The sequence below is a fragment of the Myodes glareolus genome, chromosome 10 (assembly GCF_982192425.1).
Source record: "Myodes glareolus chromosome 10, mMyoGla1.1, whole genome shotgun sequence".
NCBI classification, from domain to species: domain Eukaryota; kingdom Metazoa; phylum Chordata; class Mammalia; order Rodentia; family Cricetidae; genus Myodes; species Myodes glareolus.
In genome coordinates this window covers 34485712-34495620 of record NC_142035.1, presented here as the reverse complement: position 1 = coordinate 34495620, position 9909 = coordinate 34485712, and the positions used below count along the sequence as shown (strand labels likewise).

At 48.3% G+C, this 9909-nt stretch overlaps 1 long non-coding RNA gene across 1 annotated transcript; it reads right to left on the bottom strand.

The window, feature by feature from the left end:
* Positions 1 to 1410: 1410 nt before the first annotated feature.
* On the bottom strand, positions 1411 to 5404 carry LOC125413808 (uncharacterized). Its single transcript, XR_015003980.2, has 3 exons — positions 5238 to 5404; positions 3255 to 3281; positions 1411 to 2539 (listed from the first exon to the last, which is right to left on the bottom strand). It is a non-coding gene; the product is annotated as an uncharacterized LOC125413808 (long non-coding RNA).
* Between the last annotated feature and the right edge of the window lie 4505 nt (positions 5405 to 9909).

Here is a 9909-nt window from a genome sequence, read left to right as displayed (position 1 = left end):
TAGAAAACACTTAAGGTGGAGAATAAATTATTGAGCTCTTTGTTTCTGGCTCCCTCCCTGCATGGGGCATACACCAAGGCACGTGCATGGTAGAGGGCATGCATCAGGGCATGCGCATAGCAGCTTGTATCTCAACCCCAAGCCCAGCCACAGCCCAAGTCCAGAACCTCCTTTGTTAGACATCTGGGCAGCCCATTCAGCAGCTACGTGTGAGGGCATGGAGCTAGTCACATATAAATTAATTCAATTTAAATGAAATTAAAGATTCAATCCCTCATTCATCCTAGCCACATACTGAGTGCTCAGGAGCCACATGTGGCTGCTTTGATGTACAGCGAGATGAGCCAGGACGTCACCGCCACTACCAGAGGTCATTAGCATTGTTATGATGGCTGCTGGAGCCACTCCTAGACAGAGAAATCTGTGACCACTTGCAAAAATGTTACTGCAGTGACATGTTCTCTGAGTAGAGAAACCAAAATCCCATAAGTGGCATTTAGTGCCTGGCTATCGAGATGGGGTTTGGGGGTATGTGCTCACGGGGAATGCAGCCCCCTCGGGTGCTGAGGTTCTACCTGGAGCCTCTGCTTTACCATGGGCTGACAGAGAGGAGTTGACCCCGTTAGAGCAATTTGACAACACAATGGTATCCAAGCAAGAATCCAGTGGACTGATGTGGCCCAGGTGGCACAGCACACCCACAGGGCACCTAGCATGTGGCATGTGACATCCCGGCCACATATGTTCAGTGAGGCATGGGAGATGTTGAAAACAGCAAAGCTTGCTCCTGCAGGCACCACTATTTTAAGAAATTCTGGTTTCAGAATAATGGACACAGGGTGGGAAAAGAAAGGGCAGCTACGCGAAGTCTCCCAGGACCCAACACCAGGACAGCTCTATGAAGTACAAGCTAGACACAGGAATCCCCAGGTCCCTTTGAGATCGGTGGTGTATAGGGATCCAGGTGGCTCACCTGGAGTGGAGGTGACCTTCACGGGTATTCTCACCTGGAGCGGATAACAGGGACTGGGTAAAATAAGCCATCTCTCACCCTTCCCCTTCAGCCTTCCCCTTCATGCTCCAGAAGAGACCCTGGCTCCTGCCCACTACTGGAGATCAAAAATCTATGCCAGCCTCAGGATGTGTAGGTGTGATGCTGGCGGGACCCACCACTATCCTCAGCTTTCCACTTCATATCTTGTGTTGGCCCCCGGGAGCTAGGTAACCTTCAGCAGGTTTGTTCCTTCCTGTGACTGCTCTGTCCTTGGAACCCTGTGATGAAAACAGCAATGGCCACACTAGGCAATTCCAAATACTAAGTAGGATTCAGTACATTCAACTTGGTCCTGAGTGCAGAACCTCGTAGTATGTAATAATAACACTCAGTAAATACTGTTATTGATATCAGTGTGGCATGTGACTGATTACTGTTTATTATTACAATTATTACAGTAACATTACTCATTAGCTGCCGCCTCTGTCTCTGAAGGCATAGCTCCCAGGCTGCACCAGAAAATGGTCACTTTTTGAAAGAATGAACCCTACATCCCTGCACTCCCCACTACGCCGGCTACTCACAAATAGACCTCAGTACCCCAACATGTCCAGAAGCATGGTGTCTCTTCACAGCAATAAAAACCTAACTAAGACAGACATATATTTTTTTGAAAGAATACCATTAAAATGCTATGTGTCCTTATGATATCAAAGGGTTCGTGATGCTAATATGTCTTATTGCTGGTGATGCTAATGGAGAGAGAGGAGAGGGAGAAAGAGGAGAGGAAAGGGGAACAGAGGAAAGAGAGATTTTAAGGAATTGGTCCCCACAGTTATGGAAGCTGGCAAGCCCACAGTCGACATGGTGGGTCCGCAGTCTGGAGGCCAGTGACGAGGTGACGTCTAAAAACACTGCAGGCAAACTCCCTTCCCCTCAAAGGAGTCAATCCTTTTCCTCTTGAGATCATCAGCACCTGCTTGGATGAGGCTTTAATCGGCTTCCTTCAAGGTCCGCCGGTGAAGTGTTAACTTCAAAAACATCTTTGCAGAAGACTGGAGTGTAGCTCGGGCGGTAGAGGGCTTGCCTAGCATGTACAAAGCCCAAGGCACCATGGCTCTGGTTTTGTTTTTGTTCTTAAAGCAGGTGGCAACCCGTGCATACTCATGCTCACGAGGCAGTGGGAAGATTAAGCTCGAGGGTCAGCCTCATCTATGCAGGGAGTTAAGGGCTAGCCTTGTCTGTAAATAAACCTTATCTTTAGAAAGATATCCACGTGTGGCATGGTGACAGATGCCTTTAATTCTGGTACTTTGGAGGAACAGGCAGGAGGAGCTCTGTGAGTTTAATGTCAGCCTGGTTTACATTTCAAGATCTAGGACGGCCAGAGATACAGGGTGAGAGCCTGTCACAATAAACAAGCAAGCAAAAAAAATCCACAGCAGCATCCAGACTACAGTTGGTATGGATGGCCTCACCAAGGTAATATACGAAGTTAGCCGTTTCTCCAGGCTGTAGTGTATGGGCTCCGCTCACACCTAGGAACTGAAATCCAAAATTCTTATAACTGTGGGCAAGGTGATGCAAACAGGGGGGTCAGAGCTACCTGGTGAGTCCTGTCTCGAGGCATTAGGGTGGCTCATTCCCCTGGGAATATGGTACCTCAGGACTGCCAGACACATCGATTCCTTTTCAAGAAATATCAAAATCTGAGTTATGAGATGACGTGGAAAAATGTCCTCAGACAGACCATTTGCAACCGGGACCCACATGATCTCACTGACTCTGCCGGTGTCCTTGGTTCATTATCTGTAAACCTTCTTATTCTACAGACTGACTGGCTATGAAGGAAACTGCACTTCTGTCTACCTAAAGCAATGCTGTTCTCGTTGGAGTCCAGTCAGAACCACCAGAGACCGGGAAAATGCAGACGTCAAGCCCCACTTGGCACTGGTGTCTTCATCCGTGCGACTCGGTCCCTTACATAGGATGCTGTAACACTTGGGGAGCACCTGCACACCCTCCTGCATACTTTCCAACCCCTCTAGGTCGCTTCTAACACCCCATACAGGTAAACGAGTGCCCTATAAATAGCTGGTCGGCTGAGTTGTCACAGATGCTGCCAGCCAACAGCCCAATGCAAAACCCATGAGCTCAACTGAGCAGCTATGAGCGGGTTTTTATGATCTTTTTTTTTTTTCACTCAGCTGTGCTTGAGTGAGCAGTTCTTGAGAGTGAATGTTGCAGATGGCAGCCTTACCTTATAATGTCAGAAGGTGGGACACACCTAGAAGAACAGAGACAGTTTTAATCTCCAGTCACACTTTGCACATAGAATAGGTACAATTTTTTCTATTATCTGTCTGAGGTTGGTTAAATCCACAAATGGAGACCCCTCAGAAATGGTAGGCTGACTGTCCTGTACTATAGTCTTTTACTGTAGTATCTTATCTTGCGTGTGAGTAAAACCCTGTGAAAACCAAAGCCACCACCACAGATGCCAAGGGTCTGACAGGAACTGCATTTGGAATATGCTAGAAAGAAAAGACCCTGGAGTTCACCAGCCACTTCTGCTAACAACCAAACTTGGGCCTAAGGATGGTCAAACCACAGGACTTCATTCATAGTTGAAAATTCTTCCTGTACTGTCCAAGGATCTGGCCCAGCCAGGATATGCTCACAGAAATGCTCCATAGTGGGTTGGATAAGTATCTCTTAGCCTAGCTCAAAACACATATCCTTGTCCTAAGTCCCAGAACCTGTGAGTATGATCTTATTTGGAAAAGCAGAATTATGTGAAAGATGTCAGGAGATCACCTTGCAAATGGGCAGAAAACCGGCCAAGGAAAGATGGCCATTTCCCTGTTCAGAGAATGACTCAATCACAAGCCGAGAGCTGCCTGGAGCCACCAGAAGGAGGAAGAAACCAATAGAGTCTCCCTGGAGTCTCTGGGGGCAGCATGATCTTGCCAACCTCTTGCTTTGGGGCTTGTGGCCCCAGGAGTATGAGAATAAATTGTCATTGTTGAAAGTCACCTATGTGACAGCAGTTCCAGGAATCAGGATACACAGTCAGTCTGTGGCTGAAAGTGAGGAGAAGGAGAGGAGCCAAGAAGTGCTTTGGGAGGCAGCAGGGGCTATAGGAGCCTCCACTGGTCTCGCTAATGCTACTACTGTCCTCATGTCTGCACTCCCAGACCACGGAGTTCCCTCAAAACTCCTCCAAGCCATCTACTCAACTTCCACACAACTGGCTGGAAAGTGTGCGAGAACAAGATAGCTGTTTCCAAACAGTTCCTATACCCTCTCATCCTCTAAGGAGCCGAGGCTGGGATTCTCAACCCCCACACCCTATGTGGATTCCATGCCCCCCTCTAAGATAAATACCTGTCCTGTTGGCCCAACCAACCTATATGGAAGCTAAGGGATGGTGGCCAGGGCCATTGCGATGGCTAGTTTTATTGCCAACACAATGTAGAACCACTTGACAATTGAGTCTCCATGAAGGAGTGTCAAGATCAGGCCGGCCTGTGGGCGTATCTGTACGGGACTGTCTTGATTATGTTCATCGTGTGTGAAGACCTAGATGAAAAGTGGGCAGCGCCAGTCCCTGGCTTGGGGTTCTGAACTGTGTAAAAGAGAAGGTGAGCCGAGGAAGCACGCAGACATTCATTTCTCTCTGCCCTTCACTGTGAGTGCGATGAGTCTAAGCTCCTGCTGGGTTGGCTTCTCAGCTCTGGAACCGTGGGCTATGACAAATCCTTTCCCCGTAAGTCATTTTTTATCAGAGTACTTACCACAGTAGCAGAAGGAAACTATGATGGTCACCCACCCCGGCTCCCCTGTAGGGAATGGCACTTGACCAACTGGTGGCTTTTCCTCCAAAGCACTGTGGCAAGTTTGTGTCCAACAAAGTCACTTCTCTTTGACTGAGAAACAGCAAGCAAGAGCTGTCCCCTAGATGTGACCAGCTGCCAGGGCTCCTTGAGCCTAGGCGGGTTTGCCCTGTGTAGCACAAGTCTGGATCTCGCTGGCTGAGCCCTTAAAACTGTTCTGTCTTGCTCATGGTCTCTCCTTAATCAGAAGGGGACCAGAAAACCAAAGTGACTCTAGCCACCTCCGAAGAGTCCCTTCTCCTGTTCCAAGAGGCCCGTCTGGAAAGACTGTGCCACGATGTTTCCTTCCCAGGACGGGATGCCCGGCAAGTCCACGACATACATTCCTTCTCACCCACACGACTTACCTCATGCTTTCAGAATTTCCCAACCAGAGGAAAAAGATGACCTCAAGCCCATCTCAGGAAATGTGTTCTCTGCCACGGAAAGGAAAGTCTGGGGAACAAGGCACACAGCCACGTTGCTCCTCCAAGGGCTGGAGAAACTTCAGGGGCCAAATTCGTGGTCTTCAGCCTGTTCTGAGAGGGGAAGAAAAGTTTGGAAAGCATCACCCACCTCCAAAAGTTTCTAGTTTTGATGCTTTTTACTTTAATTTTCAAGTATCCTCTGAATTCTTCCTTTGGGAGACACATACTTCCACTCCAAGCACCTATCACGCCTGCTCTACTGACCAGTGGGTGCCTTGTCTTACACCAGGAAGGCCCATTGCCCGCCAGTCAGAAGGCAGACAGCTCACTAAGCATGGTCTTGTAGCTGCTGTCTGTGATGCAGGATGAAGCCTCTGGGTCACAGTCAAACCAGAGTGAGCTGGAGACAGAGCTCCGCTCCTCTCCTCTTTCCCTCTGCCTCCCCTTTCCTCCCCCTGTGGCAACCTTATGGCTAGCTTCTCCTGAACAGGTCAGGAAGGGCCTCAACAGTTCTTCTTCCTGAAGGGTCCCATGATCTCTCCCCCATGTTGTTCCTTTCCCAGATCATCATCCCAGCAGTTTACCCAACTCTGCAGTGGCTTGTGCTTGAGCACACTGGGGCAGAAAGTTAGCGAGGGCCGGGAACTCTTGGCAGCGCTCCTCACAACCCGATCATTGCTTTTCTCCTCAGTCCCTCCTCAGCTCCCATCTGACTCTCTCAGACATTAAGCTTAGAGGTGCCATGTGCCGGGTCTGAGGGCACCATCCCTAAGCCCCAGCCAGGCCTGTGACAGGGTCCGAAAGATAGCTCCCACGCCATCTGTCTAACTATTCAAACATCACAAGTCAAGCAATGAATGGTTCGATAAATGATATTCCAGGCCCCTACGCTGACCTGAGCGCTTTCGTGAGACCCTGGACACAGTTTTGACTTCAGTGTTCTAAAGTGTCAATGAACTGTGCCCCAGAGTGAGGCTGCGGAAAAACAACTTGCCCAAACCTCAGCCTAGCCCCTTCCTTGACACTTAGCAATCCCCCTTGCCACTGTACAGGCTGTGTCCCAGCCGCAGACAACCCATCTCAAGTCTGAGTTCCACCCACACTTCCCACACTTGGCTGCTCTGTGCCTACTCGCTCTAGTCAGGACATACCAAAGACCCTCTTTCTGAGGGTTAGAGCAGCATTGGTGTGGCCTAGGACATTTCTCAGTGTGTTATACTGCACAGGCTGCCGTAGCAAAAATATCGTGGATTTGGCTTGTTAACAGAAGTCTGGAGTTCTTGGAAGTGTTCGCTGGTGTCGTTGTCAGGCAGATCTCGTCTGCAGCCCCAATTTTACAGGTGAGGATGCTGAACTCAGGCCCAAAGAGACAAAGAACTTCAGTGGGCAAGATGTGGCACATGCTGGCTCCTAGCAGTTCCTCAGTCACCGTAAAGCAGAGTCGTCAGGGCTCAGCAGGAAATAGAAAGCTCTCTCTGTAGTCTTTCTATGACCTGGTGCCCCTGCTCTGGAGAAGCCCAGTGGGACAGCCTGCTGCTCCTGTAGCCTTCACAGCCTCACACTCGCCAAGGAGAAAAGTAGCTTCATTTTCTGGTTCTAGAATCAGGAAACATTTCATTCCAGAAAGAGCTGGATGGGGGGTGAGTGACAAAGGAAGAAAAAGTAGACTGGATAGTCAAGAGTGACTTTCAACTGGGGTGATGGTGGCACACGCCTTTAATCCCAGCACTCAGGAGGCAGAGGCAGGTGGATCTCTGTGAGTTTGAGGTCAGCCTCGTCTACAGGGCAAGTTCCCGTACAGCCAAGGCTACACAGAGAAACCTGTCTCAAAAAACAAACAAGCAAACAAAACAGTGACTTTCTTTGAGAGGAGAGACCAATACAAAACAAAAGAAAACTAGCTAATAGAGTAACCTCAGGTTATATAGATGGGCTTCACAGTTAAGAGATTGAAACTGACCTGGTTAGGAAATGCCTCTCCTTTTCTCTCTTTCTTTCTCTCTCTCTCTCTCTCTCTCTCTCTCTCTCTCTCTCTCTCTCTCCTAACTTCTCAAATAACAACTTAGTTTCCCATTAGTGACAAGCAAGGAGTCATGGGTAACTGCATTTTGAGCCTAGTACAGGAACTTAGTTCGAAACACTGGGTTTCGCATGTTTTGTTTTGTTTAGCACATTTGATGCAGTCTGTATCCTCCCTCTGTTTTTATCCAGAACTCACTCAAGCCACCCTGAAGCCAGTCTACATGCAGACTTGTGTCTGAATGATGCACAGCCCTTTCCTACCGCCTTGACGATGTGTTTGTCTACAGGCTTTGGAAGAGGACCCAAGTGTGGTGATGCATATCTGCAATCCCCAGACTCAGGAGGTGGAGGCAGGAGGATCAGGAGTTCAGGGTCATCCCCAGCTATATAGTAAGTCTGAGGCAAGCCTGGACTAAGTGAGACACTCTCTCAAAATCCTAACAACAAAAAAACCTCTCAAAAAAGGCAGATTGAGAGGTAGATGTGGTACATGCTTTTAATTCCAGCACTCAGTAAGCCGAGGCAGGTAGAGCTCTATGAATTTGAAGCTAGCCTGGTCTACATAGTTCCAAGCCAGCTAGGGCTACAAAATAAAAAAGTAGATATAGGAAAAGAGGAAGGAATAAGGAAAGCATGGTAAGCTCAGCTGGAAGAATCACAATTCAAAGCCAGCCTGGGTTACAAAGGTAGACCTTGTTACAACAGAAAACAAGAGCAGCCCACTCCTGTTGGGTGTTTTGTTTTGTTTTGTTTTGTTTCGTTTCGTTTTTAATCTTTTGGTTCTTTGAAGGTCCACCACCAAGCTCCCAAATAAATATATACACGGAGACTTATTATTACTTACGAATGCCGGTCTTAGCCAGCTTTTCTTAGCTTAAATGACCCTGTCTACCTTTTTGCCTCTGGGCTTTTATCTTTATTTCTGTATACCTTCCTTTACTTCTTTCTCCGTGGCTTGCTGTGTAGCTGGGTGGCAGGCCCCTAGACTCCTCCTCTCCTTCTTCTTTTGCTCTCCGATATTTTCTTCCCAGATTTCTCCTCCTCTTCCTCCTATTTATTCTCTCTGTCCTTTCCCCTGCCTCACTATTGGCTGTTATTATTAGACCAATCAGGTGATTTAGGCAAAGTAACACAGCTCCACAGAGTTAAGCAAATGCAACGCAAAAGAATGCAGCACATCTTTGCATCATTAAATAAATGTTCCACAGCATAAACAAGTGTAACGCATTTTACAATATTCTACAGCACACTCCAAACCTTACAACAAAAATGTCTTGGAGGTTGGAGCGTTAGGTCAGCAGTTAGGAGCCTGCTCTTACAGAAGACCTGAATTAGGTTCCCAGCATTCATACGGAGCAGCTCACTGCTCCCTATAGTGCCAACCCTGGGGGATCTAAAGGCTCTGAGCTCTCTCTATAGGTACCTGCACTCATGTGCACTTATCTACACACAACACACATACACAATTAAAAATTAAAATAAAAACCACAATCTTTTAACCTCTCTTTCCACAGCCCGCAACAGAGGCTGAGGATCTGCCCTTTCTTCTCCGGTTCTCAAGTCCTCTGACCTGAGCTCCTTTTGTGCCCCACAACCCTCCCAGCTCTATATATCCCCTTCAAGAAGGTTGTTCCACAGGATGACCCTGAAATAGTGCTCTGAAGTCAGCTTCACCTGCCAGATGCCAGCTTCCTTGGTCCCCTCTCTAGACCCAATATTCCAATAGCATACAGGGTGAGGCTCAGTACAACCACAGCACATCGGCTTGGGTCACTGGGGGTACAGAGTGAAGCTCAATACAACCGTAACACATTGGATTGGGGTGCTGGGGGTACAGAGTGAAGCTCAGTACAACCACAGCACATTGGCTGGGACTGTTGGGGTTACTGGGTAAAGATCATGCAAAAGTCCTTGCCTAGCCTGCTGGAAGCAAGCAAGAGAGGGGAGACGGGAGGAAAAAAAAAAACCCAGCAGATGATTGACTTGGGAAACGAGGTGCAAAGGCCTCCAGAGGCTGGGGGTTGAGGTGAGTATGGTGAGATTCTGAACAGCAGCTGAAGGTAAACGGATCTCAGCCATTTGTGAAGCATGTGACCTTGGGTGGGCACCAACTCCGGGACCTAGCAGTGTACACAGAGACTAGGTAGGGAAGGTTCTCTCTGGAGGATGTGAGCAGGTTCAGGGAAGGGAGACGCTGTGGTCTGTAAACCCACAAGGCCTAAGGATGGAGTGACACACCGGGGTTCTATTCCTACCAAAGTCATAGCATAGCCTTCACAAGATCCTGAGGATACATAGATCAAACCCACGTGGAGGAAAACTGCCAGAGGTCCTCCAGATGCCAGGCCAGCAAGGACAAAAGAATGAGAAGAGAGAGGCAAGACAACTGACCAGGGGCTAGGAATGCTCTGTCATCAGAGGGGCTGTTATAAGGGATACTAAAAGGACCAACGGAAAAATATGGCCTGAGACTGCGTATTAAATAACAGCCCCTGTCACCGTTCTCTTGCGTTCTGTAAATTTTACTGAGATTTTATTGCTCTTGTGTTTAGAAGGCAGATACTGAAATATTTAGGGATGAGGAAGCAAG